The sequence below is a fragment of the Empidonax traillii genome, unplaced genomic scaffold (genome assembly GCF_003031625.1).
Source record: "Empidonax traillii isolate 1590-97213 ecotype Southwest subspecies unplaced genomic scaffold, ASM303162v1 scaffold872:size346822, whole genome shotgun sequence".
Classification (NCBI taxonomy): domain Eukaryota; kingdom Metazoa; phylum Chordata; class Aves; order Passeriformes; family Tyrannidae; genus Empidonax; species Empidonax traillii.
In genome coordinates, this window is record NW_020956065.1 from 183,963 (window position 1) to 200,895 (window position 16,933).

General features: G+C 40.8%; 1 long non-coding RNA gene across 1 annotated transcript; it reads left to right on the forward strand.

Annotated features, from left to right (window-relative positions):
- Positions 1-2,374: 2,374 nt before the first annotated feature.
- LOC114067156 lies at positions 2,375-10,691 on the forward strand. The gene is made up of 3 exons (XR_003573336.1): positions 2,375-2,512; positions 9,120-9,222; positions 10,258-10,691. It is a non-coding gene; the product is annotated as an uncharacterized LOC114067156 (long non-coding RNA).
- The last annotated feature ends 6,242 nt before the right edge of the window (positions 10,692-16,933 follow it).

Consider the following 16,933-nt stretch of genomic DNA (forward strand, 5'->3'; position numbering starts at 1 on the left):
AAATATGTTCCACATTCCACCTGCTTCCCTTCCAGAAGTCTCAAATGTTTAAGATTCCTGTTTAGTGAGTTGTTCCTAAGAGATTTCTGGTTTTGAATTCTTGGTCCTCCATCAGTCATGGTATTGTGAAAATGCTTATTCCTGCCAACCCTTCTCCTTGCAGTGTTCTTTTCAGGAGGTACAGAATAGCATAACAGTCCCTGAGAAATAGTCTTAGGAGTTTCAAATGGCCAGTGTTCTTCAATTATTCTTTCTTCTCCTTTTTTCCCCCTATAAACTGCAGACATTTAAAAAGTGATAATTAGAAGAGCCTCATGCTTTTGACAGATGCTGCTGTATAACTGACTTCATGTATCCAGCAAAATACTGACTGTGAGGACTGTAAAGCGTCTTACACATATTTTGTCCTTAAATTTATAGCACTTTTTTTCATTGTTGGTTTTAAAATACAGAAATTCTTAGTGACAAACTGCAGTGGTATTTGCAGAGCAGTTCACTCTTCGTGCTTGCTGCACAGGTTTGGCATGACTTAGATTACTGGAGAAGCACAATTGTCTTTCACCAGAAATGGTTCTGGGTCTGGGTGCAAGTAGTGTTGAAAGTTCTTAGTTAACAGAATAAAAAACAAAACAAAACAAAAATTTACAAGTACATCATCTGAAAAGACCAAGCTCTGTAGTGTTGTAAAAACTGATATTTTTCTCATTTTCTACTTCAGGAAGGAAAAATACTTGGATGGTCATGTACTTTATACATCATACTTTATTTGAATGTATTTTGGACCCTTCTGTCTACCCTCATAAAATTGCAGGAAAACGTAAGTTGCTTGAACTACTAGTATTTTGATGCTTATCCAAAATATTTACTGTAATCTTAAGGCTTTTGCAACATTGCTGGTAAGTGTATTTTTCTTAGCAAAAATGGATTTTTTTTTCCCCAAGAGTGTTAAATACCTGTGTAAGTTGTCCTTGTCTCCATTGTGTTTTTTTTTTATTTTACTGTTTCAGTAACTAAGATTATTTCTTACCTGCAAATTCTTTTAGTGTTCTGACCTATGTGGCAATGTCTTACTGCATGACACATGGTTTGACATACTATTTTATACTAAGCATCAAAATTGTGAATATACAGCATCCCACAAGTGATAGAGACTCCCCTCTGCCCGCTATATGTTAAATGACCATTGCACTTCTGCAGAAGTGCAGTAAGAAACGGAGATAAATGGAGACAAAATAATGTATCTGTGTTGTTTTCTGTTGCTCAGCTTTTCTGGAAGTCATGACTCTCCCGTCCAGACAATGCTCCCTTTTGTTTCCATTGATTCACAGAGCAGCAGGAAGAGAGGAGGAGCGGCCTATGGAGCTGGCTGTGTTGTTAGGGTGGGGTTGAATGTCAGATGTAGGTCTGCACTAGGCTGGTTTCATAGCTAAAGATAAAGCAGAGGTACTGGTCCAACCCTAAGTGTCATGCTGTCAGTCTGACAGCTTACCTGCAGGTAGCTTTCTCACCTCTTGACCAGTCTTCTGACCTGTGTAAATGAGTGATCAGGGAGTTTTTGCTTATATGAGTAGTTTCCTGAGTTTGTTAGAAGTTACCCAAGCCAACCTTGTGTCACATCTATCTCAGTGTCTCTGCTGATCTACACATAGCAAGAGCTGCTTCTTTCTCATTGTGAAGCAAATGGCTGTAGGTCAGACAGGGCATAGGATCCCACCTCATGAAGTTATGAGAGTCACAGTCGATGGCTGGAGTGAGAGAGTCACAGTCTACAGCTGAAGCTAAGTGAGAGCTGAGACATTTGAAAACAATCCTGGCCTGTATGCAAGCAGGCTTGTAGGCTTGGTGTATGCCCGAGAGAGAAAAAAGAACACTTGCTCAGGTACTTCTGTCTCTTGAGATGAGATTTTCCTCTTATCCTCTTCTTTCTTCTGTATTTCCCAAAATGAGATGATGCTGCAACACTTCCTTCTGTGCTGAGTGTGAAAACTGTAGTGCCCTGAAGTCATGAACGCTGCCTGCTCATCACTGCAGGGTACGTGCAGGAAATGTTACAGAATGTGATTCACCACACTGTGTATGTCTATTTCTCCATACTTAAATGCTCCCTGCTGAGCAATTTCTGCTTGGAAATTTCCACTTTCATTAAGATGTTAGTAAACTTACTAAGTTTCTTTTAGTTTTCTTTTATCCAAACTCTGCTTTTATACAGGCTTTCAGTCATACACTTCTGCCTTTCTTTTAAAGAAGCAGCAAAATTATTGGTGAGTTATTCTGACTTGTTAGCACAGTTACCTTTGTGTTCTTGATATATATTTTGCAAATTTTTAAAAGCCACTGAGTTAAAGTAACTGAAATTAAATATATAAATTCTTTCCAGAAAGTTGCTGTAAAAACAAGAGGAACAGTGTTGTCTGCCTACGCCTCGTACCGCTGATCTCTTACCGTGATTGCGGATTGTTCTGATGAGAAGGGAAGTTACAAGGGCCACAGATGATGAACTCCAGCTAGTGAGGTAAGGATCCCTCTTTTCTGAGTTGTCTATGGAGGTTTCTATCCCCAGGAGAAGCCAAAGAGTGACATTTCTATTTCCAACCTGATAGAAAGCAGAAGTGGTAACGGCCTTGAGGACCCTGCGTGAGACACAGCACACTGCTCTGGAAAGAAAGTACAGTAAGAGTTTATCTAGGAGTACCTATATGTGCATGTTAGTGTTTGAAAGCAAGGTAGAATTTTGTTACTTGCAGAAGTATGTTGTTGATTTAGTTACTCAGTGGCTCAAAAATGTGTTTGCATTCTTCAGGGCAAAAATAAAGGTAAAAAATTTTAGCTGCATCCTCAAAGTTTAGCACAGTTTATGCTTTGTCACAAGGTTTGGTTTACATAAATCCCTCTACTTCTAAGCAGAGAAGTTAGGAGTTCTGAAAGCAATCACAGGCAAGGCAAGGGTTATCTCTTTTAGTACAGCAAGTTGCTGGAAAGAGGATTTGCCCTTTGTATGACTTTGGTTGCACACACTTTAGCTGACCACTAAAGCAGATGACGTGTTTGTTCCATTGCTGAAGCTATCTTTGACCTCATTTCCTCACATTATACCCAACTAGAGGGTAATCAATAGGATCTATTTGCAGTTACTTGTAGGCCAATTAAAACTACAGACAATCCAGAAAATGATGCTACATGTGCAAGAACATAGCCCACAGTTATAAAATAATTTTTTTTGTGTTACTGGTGCAGATTATGGTCTTAATGGTAGAGTAGTTTAGGTTGGAAGGAACCTCTTGAGATCTTCTAGTCAAACCCCACTGCTTAAGGTGGAGCAGCAAGAGCCAGTTGCTCAGGACGATGTCCAGCTGGGTTTTTAATACCTCCACAACCTCTCTGGGCAACATTTTTCTCTATCTTACCACCTTTACTGTAAAAAAAATGGTATATCAAAGATGGAATTTCATGTGCTTTACTGTATATCCGTTGCTTCTTGTCCTGTCTGTGGGCACTACTGAGCAGCATCTGCCTCCCTTGTCTTCAGCACCCTTCTCTTGAGTATTTGTCTATATTAATAAGATCCCTTGAGCCTTCTCTTCTTCAGGCTGAACAGTCCCAGCTCTCTCAGCCTCCCCATGTATGACAGATGTTCCAGTACCTTAGATATATCTTTCTTGCCCTGGGCTGGTCCTCACTGGTCCCACTCTAGGGAATCCACATCTTTCTTATACTGGGTTGCCCAGAACTGTGACTGAAGCTGGTGAAGGTACACTCACCAGATGCAAGAACCTAAAACTGTGGACTTGTGCTATCCTCTGGGCAAAGCTGAAATACTTTTGTAAATTATACAAATTTAGGACTTCTTCCAGGAAGGTGTTGCACAGTCTCAGTTTCTGTAGCACTTGATACGAGCTCTTGGCACTAAAGCAAAAGACTTGAACACTATACAACAGATATGTGAAAACAACTTGGCCTGTTCATGGTTATGTTAGACTTAAACCCACTTATTCCTACAGCACATCCTTGCAGTGCCAAATGGTGATGTTAATCTTTAATAAACTGAGTAGAGAAGACAGATTGTGGATGTTAAAACCACTGGCATTTTCCCACTGCAGCTATTTTTTCTTCTCTTCCTGACTGGGGCACCATCCTGAAAGTGATCTCTTCTTTCAGTTTGAAATTTGTGACTCTCTTCCTAGTCACAGGATGGGAGGGTTATTTAGAGAGTCCTGAATCACTCTGATTCTGAAATAGTGAAGACAGAAGCCTGGAAACAAAGTTTCATGTTATTATGGATGACATATATGAGGAAATGTGATTCTCAGCTTATGAGAACTGGATATAATCAGCCTAACTTATGAGAGTTTATGGAAGTGCTGCTCTAAATTGATTCACCAGAAGAAATTAATTCCTACAGATAAGTATCTGTCAAGCAAAGAGAGAAAAGACTGCTGAATAAGTAATCTAGCTGTATTAGTCCTCTATGCCTCAGAAAAACAGTGGAAATTGATATTCAAAAAAAGATGTCTCCGAGGAGCACGTAGTTTAAATCTAAAAAATTAACAAATCTCTCCCAAGTCAATGGAAACTATCAGTAATTTGGTGAGTCTAAGTGTTTACTTACCCTCATTCCAGAAGAATAATTGTTTTCATCTTCCAGAAGCTAAGGAATTGGCTTATCTAGCCTTGAGGGTTCAGAGTGAGACTAATTCCTTCAGACCTGTTTTCCAATGCTTCCCAGCTGGCATTTACTACCCTTGTGTCATGGAAGTTCTGCATCCCACTCCTGGCGTACCACTCCTACATGGAAAGTGAGGCTCTAGTCAACATGCCAAATGTGTCAGGCCCTTGGGGAGTCAGAACAGCAGCTGTATGAGAGCTGGTTCAAGGTGTCCTCTGAAGGCAGGCTAGCAGCAATCAAGCTCATCCCACTGACAGGGGCATGTCTGCCACAAGACGTGGTCCTCCCCATGTGACCTCAACTTACACACTTGGGGTTTTCCTTATTCAGACAGATTTGATCAAGGCAATTTCTCAACAGTTAAGCAGTGCAGCTAAATGCAGCTGTTAGGGCTTTGTGCAGGGACAGGAGGACAGAGTAGTAGTGAAGAAGCTTCAAGCACTATAACATTTATGTCAGGATCACTTTCCAGGAATGGATAGAAACGAGACCCTGACCAACAGACATGGACCTGTCAGGGAGAATGTGAAACCCTGTGGACTTTGGCTGCTTCTGTGTAAAAGACAGAGGAACAACTAAAATATAAGACACTGTAAGCTGGTTTGAGATTAATATTTCCCCTGGCTTACTTGGCTTCTGGGTAACTATTACTCAGGCTATTGAAAGCCAGCCATTCACTTGTAGTTCCAGTCATCCCCCTGCATTGTCAGCAGGGTACTTGCCAAACTGAAGTGAGATCCCTGGAGCTGGTCAGACTGACTAGCATGGGTACCCTGCCTGAGAAAGGAAGTGGGCTGCCTTTGCGAGTGTCCCAGGGTGGTTGAACATGACCTGCTACACACTCAGGGCTTTGGGACTCCAAAAATAGTCTGCTTTTACAGATTGTTCAACCTCAAAATCTGCCATCATACTGATTAAATGAAATAACAACATGGGAGGAGACCTAAATCTACTTCTAATTAATAGAGCAAAAAATCATTCTATGGGCAGCAAACTCTTCCATATCTGCCTTTTGTCCTGGTGAATGTCTTTTGAAAGAATTAGTGTTGGTCAGTGTCAAAAGCTGGATAGTGCTGGGTGAAACTCAGCTCTGACTGCAACTTGTACAGCTTTGATACGAACAAGGAATGGTTTCAGAAGAGCTGCAAGACAGGCTTCGATAAATTATTGACACCTCAAAAGTAGGGCAGGGTTGATGTCGTTGTGTGACTTCCAAAGAATATGTGTAAGTCACAGAAGAAGAGAACATGACAGATTATCAGTGAATAAGCATAAGGAATAATGGATAAAACGACACATAATTGAATCTGGGGGAAAAAATCAAGCATTTGTTATAGGAGCACTTCTTCAGGAAAGCTAAGGCAAAGTACTCTTTGGAATATGTGCATGGCAACTGGGACAAAAGTTAATATAAACACAGAAAAGCAGTTTTCCAGCCCACATCTATTGCAAATACTATCTGCAGTAGAAAAGATATACACTTACTTTTTGTAGAGTTGAATCTTAACAAATTCCTTCTCTTATTGCTAATGTTGGAATCCCATTTGTCTGAAAGGAATGTTTCTAGTTATATATTCATGGAACTGCATCTCGAACTGAAATGCATCATGGTTAAGTGCTCTACAAAATCTAAATGTAAATGAAAGGCTTGATAGAAGAAACTATAAATAACTTCCTTAAAAATCAACTTCATTTGGAAACTCATGCTTGAGTGCACGATCCCATTTTCCATAAACATCCACTCAAATTTACAAGTTGCATGGAAAATGAAATTATTATTGCAAAGACATAAAAGAACCTCATTTTGGCTTAAATTTTCCACATGTCCAGCATGTCTGTACTGATTACCTTGGTGTTTCATGTTTAGTTTCAGCTTCTAAAATGCCTCACTGCACTGACAATGTTTCAACTTTCAGCTCTGAGGAGACTGAGCTCCTCTGCTGGGAGGTGCTTGTGCACTGGCAAAGGTGCTGCTGAGGATGGATTTGTGAATGGCACTTGTCTCCTTGTCACAGTTTGTGAAGCCCCTGTGAAATCAGGGCTTTTAGGCACTCAGGAAAGACCCCCTGGCCGGTACAATTGATCTCACTGCTTTGCATGGTCTGGTGAACTCGTTCATGGCGTTGGCTTTATATATGCTGCATCTTTTTAAAATAATGCTGTTTTCCACTCGCTGTTACTGTGTGTGGCTCATACAAAATATTTGTGCCTGCTATCTTTTGAACGTCAACACAATATGTTCCATAAGAAACATATAAAATGACTAGGCAATGAAGCAATTAATTGATTTTATAATGAAAGCATGAAATCAAATAGACTCTGAGATAGAGTTGAGTGAATCTGGTGTCTGATCTGATTAAGATCAATGTTATTTTCTGCTTGTTAGAGCCCAGGGGCTGCTGGTGAAGTCATTAGTTTTAGTTTAGTGGTCATAGCACATTTTGACAGGTTTTACTTAGTGATATTCGAGCAACAGCTCAGTCTTAAGGGTCATCAGTGCAATAGTGATGAGGTTGTTTTGGTGTTTTCAGATTTATATCAAAAGAAAGGGACTGCAAAAAACTTTAATGGGTACTTTACGTTTTGATCACAGAAAAAGTTCTTTGCCTAGCTGGAGTGGTGAATCCATCATCTCCTTATGGGTAAACACATGAGTATACTTTGAAGAAATAATAAATATCAATAGAATCATGAATTTCTTTGGTTTGAAATCATTTCAATGAACAGCATTTCCAAAGAAATTCAAGATGCCCAGCTACTCTTGCTCTGTGGTGTGGTTTGGTTTTGTTTTCTCCAAGGTGTTTTCCACGGAACTGGCAACCTTGGAAAGATGAATTAAAATTGAGAGATATTTTGTATCCATCTGGTTCCCCACAGACTTGTGTTTGCACAATCAGGATGTAGGTGAGAAATGTCTTTAAAAGGTTTCTTTGATTTATAGTACAATATATCTCAGCTCCAGAAAATTGCAGTTGTATCATTGAGTAGTGACCTGGGAGAAGAAATGTTCTTTACCTTGAAGTATAAGCAGATGGTGTTAATGGAAGAATTTCTAGGAGAGTAATAATTACACTAATCTGATACATGCTACAGAAATCTCTCAGATGGAAGGGGACTATTATGAGAGCTAAGCAGGATTTGGATTTGCTCCTGAACAAGGAAGTCAGGTATTTGCATGCAGAGCTTTGCTGATACGAAATGCTCATGTTTCAAAGTCTTTTCCTGCAAATGAGAGTTCTTAAAAAATCAAGAATTTACCAATGTAGAAATATTTTCAACCTCAATGAGACATTTTCATGCTTCAAACTTTGTAAAATGCACAATTTCTCCCAAGGCACTTTGCAACTTATCCAGATTTTCCCATTTTCAGTGCTTTGCAGGGGTGGCTGAGGTAAAAAGCATCCTTGTGAAAAAAAAAGAAATCTTTTAGATATTCTTCCCTTACCAAAATAATTTTCTAATGAATCAACTTCTTTTCTATGACTCCAATGCAGTTCAACCAGAGAGCTAGATGAAATATCAACCCTGAATGAGAACAGGAGTCAGTATAGTCCTTCTGGGGCAAACAAAAGTAGTTTTCTGTTATGTTAACTTCCAGGACATATCAGTCAGTTTAGCAAAATGAAATACACTAATTTCTGTACAAGCCAAGCTGAAATGAAATTCTGTTTGTTTGTTTGTTTGTTTGTTTGTTTTTAATATTCTAGTCTAATTCAGTAAATTTCCTGTAAAATCTGTGCTTCCCTGGGAAATTAAGAACTCTTGGTTAGTTCTGTGTAATATACTGAAGAAGTCCTTCGCTGAGTTCTTGGGTTTAGCAAACCTTTGAATGTTGAGTAATGTTAATACATCTCTGCAACATCATACTGTTGGTTGTTTTTTTTTTCATAGCACTGCTGACTTTCTAAGTTATAACTAAGAAGCAGAAATAAATGTTTTAAACTTTTATCCAGGGTAGGAAATGTGAAAACAAACAAGAGATTAAGTATAGAAAATATCTGTGCATATGTTTTGGAAGACAGCTTAAGAGAGTTCTTAAGCAGGCAGGTCAAAGGGAAAAATTACTCATAAAATGAAATATGGCTGCAAAAATAAGTTCATTTAAATAATTTCTGGCACAATAATACATTTTTAGATGTGTTAAACTTAGAGTGATTCTAGCTTTCATTTGCCAGCAGGTTTTAAAGTGGGGCTGGATGGGATTTTGCCGCTGCACAAAAAGAACGTTGCAATAACCCTGGGATGTGAGCTGGGATGTCTCAGCAGACCATTTGCTAAGGGAGGACATCTGTCAGCTGGCTAGCTATGGTTTTTGAAGGGTGTGTAAGATGTCAATCTTCTGTGAAAAGTGCCTCCCAAATAGTAGCACTATTTGAAGATCATAATGTGATTTTCACTTTACTATGGGAGAAGCAAGTGCTATCTCTGTAGCTCATTGTCTTTTCCCTTTTCACAGGTTAATCAAAATTTCAGCAGTTCTTCACAGCCCAGTGGAATCATCACAGACCCGTTATATTTAGCTGAGTGATGCTGCTTTGTATTCATGTTTTGAGCTATGGGTGAGTGCAAAGCAGTAGGTGAATATAATTTTCTGAACATAATACCATTTCATGCTAGACCTTACAAGCACAAACAACATTAGCTTTGTAAACAGACTTTCCTTGCTCTTTATACTGAGCCTGAGAACCCTGAGAGTTTGAATTGTCATGTAAATCTGTTAGCTAATGTATGCTAGCATGTTTTAAGAAATGTGGCTTTTACTACAGAAGTAATACCCTAAAGGTTTAAACAATGTTTGGTACAGTTAACATACAAAATATATGTATGCATACTTCTCTGCTCGTAATCAAACTAAACTTCGTTCTTTAAATGGTACAAACTAAATCTGCCTGGTAAACTCATAGATTCCATAAACTCATGGTCTCTTTTTGGGAATACTTTGATTTCTATAAAATGTGAAGTATATGCACTAGCTAGCTTCCTCACACTCAGAAGTTCTGCTCTTATACTTTTCTCTAAAATCTACCAAATACCCTTTTCCCCAAACCACTGAAGGTTTAGCAGAGCCCTTTTTAACCTCAGTTAATAATGAAATTTATCTCTAAGTATGAGAATTCAAAAACCCATAGTTTTGGAAACTAAATCTAAACCCCATGCTAAATTTCATGTGTACTTGCTTCTCATACCTTGAAGACAAACGGTTTTTGGAAGACATTTTTGTAGCAGCATCTGTAAAGCTAAAATATCAGTTTGCTGACACCCTGGTTGTTAAGAGTGCCAAGTTACCTCTTTTTTTTAAACAAAAATGCTTTAGAATAATTGCATTTTATAAACCAGAAACAGTTCTGGGTATTCAAACTCTTCAGTGTAGTAAATCCTTTAATGAGACAACTATTAAACCAGATGAGTAGCCGTGATTTTTTCTCCACAACTGAAAAAAAAAGAGGTGCTTTCAACTCTTCTTTGACTTTAATTCTTCTTTTCCGTTCTGCCTGAGAGGCATGTTACCTGCAGTCTTTTCATGTATGACATTACTCAGAAATACCATGTCCAGAAGAATATGGTATCAACTCATCCTTGTGTTTCCTTTCCAGAGGTGATCACATCAGTTAGGTGGATGCTGAGCAGCTGTGGGATTGGATGAAAGACTTATGAAATTCCCTGGAGAAAGCGGGAGGCTCTCCAAGTAACACAAAGGCAGTAGTGATCAAGAAGCAGGAAAATGTCTATGCTGGGAAGGAACTGTAGAAATCGTTATACATGCCAAATCTGTCAAGAATAATACTTACTATTAGCAGTATGTTATGCAGTTATCATCAGATCACAGTGAAGTAGTGACAGCAAGTTTAACAAGATGTTTATGTAATTAATCCTTTGGTTGATGTATTGTTTGTAAAGTACTACAATGGTAGTGAAACTGTCATGCCTCCAGTGAGGCCTCTTAAATGAAATAAAAACAAGTCAGTACATGGTTGTACCGACATTGAGGATGTACAATTCTACATGGTGCTGCTCTATTCACCATGCTATGTTCCTGTTAGACCAAAACAAGATCAGGAAAGTCTGAAGTGACAGGTGCTGAAAGAAACAAGAAAAGAGAGAAGATGCAGCCTCAGCTGCATGGAGGCAGATGGGGTGAAGGTGCCTGTTACACTGAAGAGTCGGCTCTAAAGGAGTTTCTTTGGAGTCTGTTACAGATGCCCCCACCAGGAAGAAGAGATGGATGAATTATTCTGTAAGTGGCTGGCTGATGTTTCACAGCTGACAGCCCTCGTTCTTATGGGAGACTTTAACCTGTGGGATGTCTGCTGGAAACTCGACACGGTGGAGAGCAGGAAGTCTAGGAGGTTCCTGGAGTGTGTGGAAGATAGCTTTCTATTGCAGCTGGTAAGTGAGCCTACCAGGGGTGATGTCCTAGTAGACTCCCTGTTTACAACCAGAGAAGGGCTGGTGGGAGATGTTGTAGTCAGAGGCCATCTTGGACACAACCACCAGTAAATGATGGAGTTTTCAGTACTCAATGAAGTAAGGAGAGGTGTCAACAAAACTTTTACCCTGGACTTCCAGAGGGCAGATTTTGGCCTATTCAGGACCCTGATTTAGAAAGTCCCTTGGGAAGAAGCCCTTAAAAAACAAGGGGTCCAGGAAGGATGGACATAGTTCAAGAAAGAAATCTTGAAGGCCCAGAAGCAGGCTGTTTCTGTGTGCTAAAAAATGAGCCAGTGGGGAAGATGACTGGTCTGGTGGAACAGGGAGATTCTGCAGGAACTCAGGGGGAAAAAAGAGTGTGTACCACCTTTGGGAAAAGGGGCAGGCAACTCAGGAAGTGTTTAAGGATATCATTAGGTCATGTAGAAAGAAGGTAAGAGAGGTGAAAGCTCAGTTAGAACTTAATCTGGCCACTTCTGTTAAGGACAACAGAAAGTGTTTTTATAAATACATTAATAGCAAAAGGAGGGGCAAGGAAAACCTCCATTCTTTATTGGATTTGGGGGAGGATATAGTCATCAAAGATGAGGAAAAGTCTGAGGTACTTAATCCCTTCTTTACCTCAGTCTTCAGCATTATGATTGGTTATCCTCAGGATAACTGGCCTCCTGAACTAGTAGAAAGGGATGGAGCAGAATGAACCGCCTGTAATCCAGGAGGAAGTAGTTAGTGACCTCCTGAGCCACTCAATACTCACAGATCTATGGGACAGGATGGGATTCATCCTGGGACAACAAGGGAGCTAGCAGAAGAACTTGCTAAGCTGTTTTCCATCAATAATCATGGATAATGGAGGAGGTCCCAGATGACTAGACATTGGCCAATGGGATGCCCATCCACAAGAAGGGCAGGAAGGAGGATCCAGGTAAATACAGACCTGTCAACCTGATCTCTGTGCTCAGTGAGGTTGTGGAGCAGATCCTCTAGAGTGTGATCACATGGCGTATAAAGGACAACCAGGAGATCAGAGCCAGCCAGCATGGATTTAGGAGGGCCTGGTCCTGCCTGACCAACGTGATCTCTTTCTGGGAGCAGGTAACCCACCTTGTGGATGAGGGGAAGGCTGTGGATTTGGTCTATCTGGACTTCAGCAAAGCCTTTGACACCGTCTCCCACAGCATACTCCTGGAAAAGCTGGCAGCCCATGGCTTGGACAGGGGCACTCTGTGCTGGGTCAGGAACTGGCTCGAGGGCCGGGCTCAGAGAGTGCTGGTGAATGGGGCTGCATCCAGCTGGCGGCCGGTCACCAGTGGTGTCCCCCAGGGATCAGTGCTGGGCCCAGTCCTGTTTAACATCTTTATTGATGATCTGGATGAGGAAATCAAATGTACCATTAGTAAATTTTTGGACAACACTAAGCGGGGTTGGAGTGCCCATCTGCTGGAGGGCAGGCAGGCTCTGCAGTGGGACCTGCACAGGCTGGATCAGTGGGCCAAGGGCACTTGTATAGGTTGAGCAAGACCAAGTAACAAGTCCTACATTTTGGCCACAATAACCCCATGCAGGCTGGGGGCAGAGTGGCTGGAAAGCTGCCTGACAGAAAAAGACCTTGGGGTGCTGGTCGACAGCCAGTTGAACATGAGCCAGCAGTGTGCCCAGGTGGCCAAGAAGGTCAATGGCATCCTGGCTTGTATCAGGAATAGTGAGGCTGACAGGACTAAGGAAGTGATTATTCCCCACTACTTGGCACCGGGGAGGGTACACATTGAGTACTGTATGCTGTTCTGGGCCCTTCAGTTCAGGAAGGACATCGAGGTGCTGGAGCGAGTCCAGAAAATGGCAAAAAAGCTGGTGAGGGGTCTGCAGTACATGTCCTATGAGGAGCAGCTGAGGGAGCTGGGGTTATTCAGCCAGGAGAAAAGGAGGCTCAAGGGAGACCTCATCACTCTCTACAGCTACCTGAGAGGAGGTTGTAGCCAGGTGGGTGTTGGTCTCTTCTCCCAGGAAACCAGCAGTAGGACAAGGGGGCATGGCCTTAAACTGTGCCAGGGGAGGTTTAGGCTAGACTTTAGGAAGTTCTTCACAGAATGGTTGATTGGGCATTGGAATGGGCTGTCCATGGAGGTGGTGGAGTCACTAACCCTGGAGATATTTAAGAAAAGACTGGATTGGCACTTAGTGCCATGGTCTATTTTGACAAGGTGGTGGAATTCATTCATATATTGAATTCTATGATCTCAGAGTTCTTTTCCAATCTAATTCATTCTGTGACTCTGGGATGTGCAGAGAACAGCTCTGTGTTGGGCAGAATTTTAATTTTGGAAATTAGGTGGGGAAAAAGTGAGCAGAGTGAAGGTGTTAGAACAAGAAAGGCCAATAGTAAAGGCCAGTAGTACAGGCTAACTGTTTGTCATTTGTGCTCAGAAATAGCTCTCATTAGCAATGTGAAAATAGAATAAAGCCATGGTTTCAATGCATGTGTGAAGATCAATGTTGTAAACAAACTTTGATTCTCACTATGTATATCAGATATATAAGCCAAAATGAAGTTGATCTGGCAAGCTCACAAGCACCCCAATCCCTTCTGTCTCTGCTCTGCAATTTTGAGCTTTGAGGAAGGGTATCCATTCCTGAAAGCACGTAGAGCAGACAGCTGCTTTTACATTCCATCTATCCCTTTTTCACTATGGGAAAAAAAGTCTAACTTATTTCAAAGCTGTCTTCATTAATGATTTCTAGAAAAAGCAACACTTTGTCTCCTTTTCAGGAAACATGTACATTTGTTTTGTGGTTTCTGTGGGAAATGTGGGAAAGAGGCTACATATGGAAGTAGCTGTTCTTGCTTATAGCTGTTGCCAAGGAAAGGAGGACACCAGCTGGTCGAAGAAGCCCAGATGCCTGAGTCCCATACCAGCTTCCTTTGTGTACTCATCAGGTCTTCTCACTTGTATGCCCTGCTCTTAGGCCAAGGGGTTTTGTCTGAAATGCTTCATTTTAGTGAAGTGCTGGCTTTTTTCAGTAATATCTATTTTACTGAAGAAGAGAAGTGCTTCCTGATGACTTCTGCACCAGATGGAATAGGGATTACAGGAACTCATGTGGCATTAAGCCAAGAAAGCTGAGAAATGGGCTCAGTTTGTGACAGAGAAGAAATTATAGACCAGAGATTGTTTAGGGAAGGGAAGAACAGCATTTTGAGTAACAATTTTTTCTCTTTCTTCTGGGAAAAAAGTGTATTTTTCTAGATGTTCTTCCAAGCAATGTGGGTTTTTTGTTTGTTTGGTGGGTTTTTTTGTGGTTTTGGTGGGGGTTTTTTTGCTTGTTGGTTTGATTTTGGGTTTTTTGTTGTTTTTTTTTTAATGGAAGATAATTGAAATTTCTGAAGATAAAAAAATCACAGAAGATTCTATTTGAAAGAAAGATTAGATAATTTGAGTTTATATTTCTTTATTTTTAGCGCCTGCATTTGAAAACCAATCTCAGATTCAGACTTCAAATTGTCATCCAGAAGGTATTATTGGTTACAGATGGCTTATTTTTCAAGCAGAGATAAAATTCAAGTTTCTTCTCTTTTCAGGATAAATGTATTATTATGCATCTAATTCAGTCACTGGGCACTATTGCTTCTGTTTTCTGAGGTAAGAATCAACAATGGTTTTGGTATTTGCCACTGAGTTTTGAAGATACTAAAGTCAAGGCTCAAACCACATTTTTAAAGGAGTTTGTAGTTTAAATTTCATTTTATTCTGGTTCAGCCTGTGCTTTAGGACAGTGTTATATAAAGAGCAATTCAGACCAGAGGATTACTTGGTCAAAGATGGCTGAAGAAGATGTTATGTATTGTTTTTTGCACCACAGTACATCCTGAGATCTTCTGAAACGTGTTACTATCTTATGCCCTTAATTTTAATGGGACCTGGATTTTAGTTCCCCTGGTTTGAGAGAAATAGGTAAGAGATCACAATGAAGGTTCCTGCAGAGCTGGAACTGGTGTTTGATCACTGAGGTGACATCTGTCAGCGCTAAGCTCACAAAGGTCACATCGCACGTGCTTCCATTGCCGCACTCTGCAAAGTGCCAGAGTTAGAACATGGCAGACCATTTCCTGCGAGCTGCCCTGTGCACGCAGAGCCCACGTTACGGCATCATCAGGGACCATCAGAGCAGTGTTAGGTGCTCTGGGGGATCCCCTGGAGCCAACCCTTAACAGGGCAGAGCACTTTCTGCTAAGTGTTCAGGGCAGTAGCACGGCTTTTGCCTAACAGGTATTCCTCATGGACTGTAACAGTTGTCCCTCTGGCTCTTCAAGGACGTGCTGGTCATAGTCACTTTACATCCAAGTTTATTCTTCTTCCCTTTGTCATATAGGAACTGAAGACCAATAAGGGCTTCCTTGTTTCAGTGTGTCTCTTTTAAAAGAAGCATTTGAATTAGGGAGCCACTACCAAGTTCGAATTTCTTTTTTTTTAACCTAATTACCAAGAGCCTGTCTAACTATTGATAGGACTCTGATGCATTCAGCTGCCAGGACGAAATTCTCCAGACTGGCTTTTTACACAAAGGGATTTTGTTTTAAGCATGTAAAGTGTGAAAATGTTTCTGTTTATAGAAATAAGTCACCTTTGGCCAGAAATGGAAAACTTCAGTATGGAAGATAACAGCACAACAACAACAAAAAAGTCTGTGTGACTGTCACTGCCATGACTTTGACAGTGAAAGTTGTGACTTTTAGGATTTTTTCGTAAGCTGTTGGAGAAAACTTTGTGACTGAATAAAGCCAGAGAAAAACTTGTGGCTCCATAAAAAATCAGAATGTCTTTCTTGTGGAAAACTCTGGTATCATGAAATGTGTTTTTCAACTAAAATTAGTGTTGAAAGTAAAAAGGTTGTATTTTGCTTAGTATTTTGTTACTTAAATTTTGTCATACAACCATGATTTGAAGTCAGTTTACAGTGTTGGTGGTGTAGCAAAATGTTGGTCTGAGATCCCTGTTCCAGGACAGGTCCATCTCCATTCCTGTTCGAACAGCCTTTCCAGAGGGTAACCTAGAAGTGGCAACTAAGATCCAATATTCCTGTCTCCCCAGAGCATTATGAATTCCTCTTGCCTTGCACTCTAGTCCTTTGATACTTGCTATTTTTTCCCCTTCTGTTTTGTGTCTCCAACAGAGATAGATAGTGCTCCTTGGCTGTGGCTTGGTGTGGACGACCCTCTCCTTGGGAGGTAGGAGCTTCAAAGGCCATGAAGACTACAAGGCATGGCTAAAAATCCTTTTCTGTATCTGGTGAAATGAATGCCTTCACCTGAGGAATGAGATTAGACATGGATCTTGACTGGGTTGTTCTTTCCATGGAAAGGACTCTAGATAAGGATGAGCCTGGAATGCAAATTGTGTCCTGGTAATTCATTGCTGCTGGTGAAACAAGGAAATAGAAGGGATATCAGCCTCTGTGGGGGAAGGGGCTGGGAGAAGGGGATAGGAATTATATTGAAGACCCTGTTCCATCAGGGACTACCACCTCAGGTATCTCCAACTTCTCCCTCTCAGTAATAGCAAGCAAGGGTTTCTGAAGGCTTGGGATAGGCAAAGTAGAAAGAAAAGACAAATGCATAATTAAACTCCACCACTGTCATTAACATATGCCCTCTCTTAGTGGGGGAGGAGAAGAAAAGGGTCCAGCTTGTACAGATTTACATTTTTGCTAGTGAGACGACCTGTGCATAAGGTGTGTCCTAGATGAGCACTGTCATGTCTTCTTTGTCCCTCATGAGCACTGTGACACGGAGATACACATTGTAATTCTGTGATTGAGTCTAATCCATACCTTGATGTTAATGAC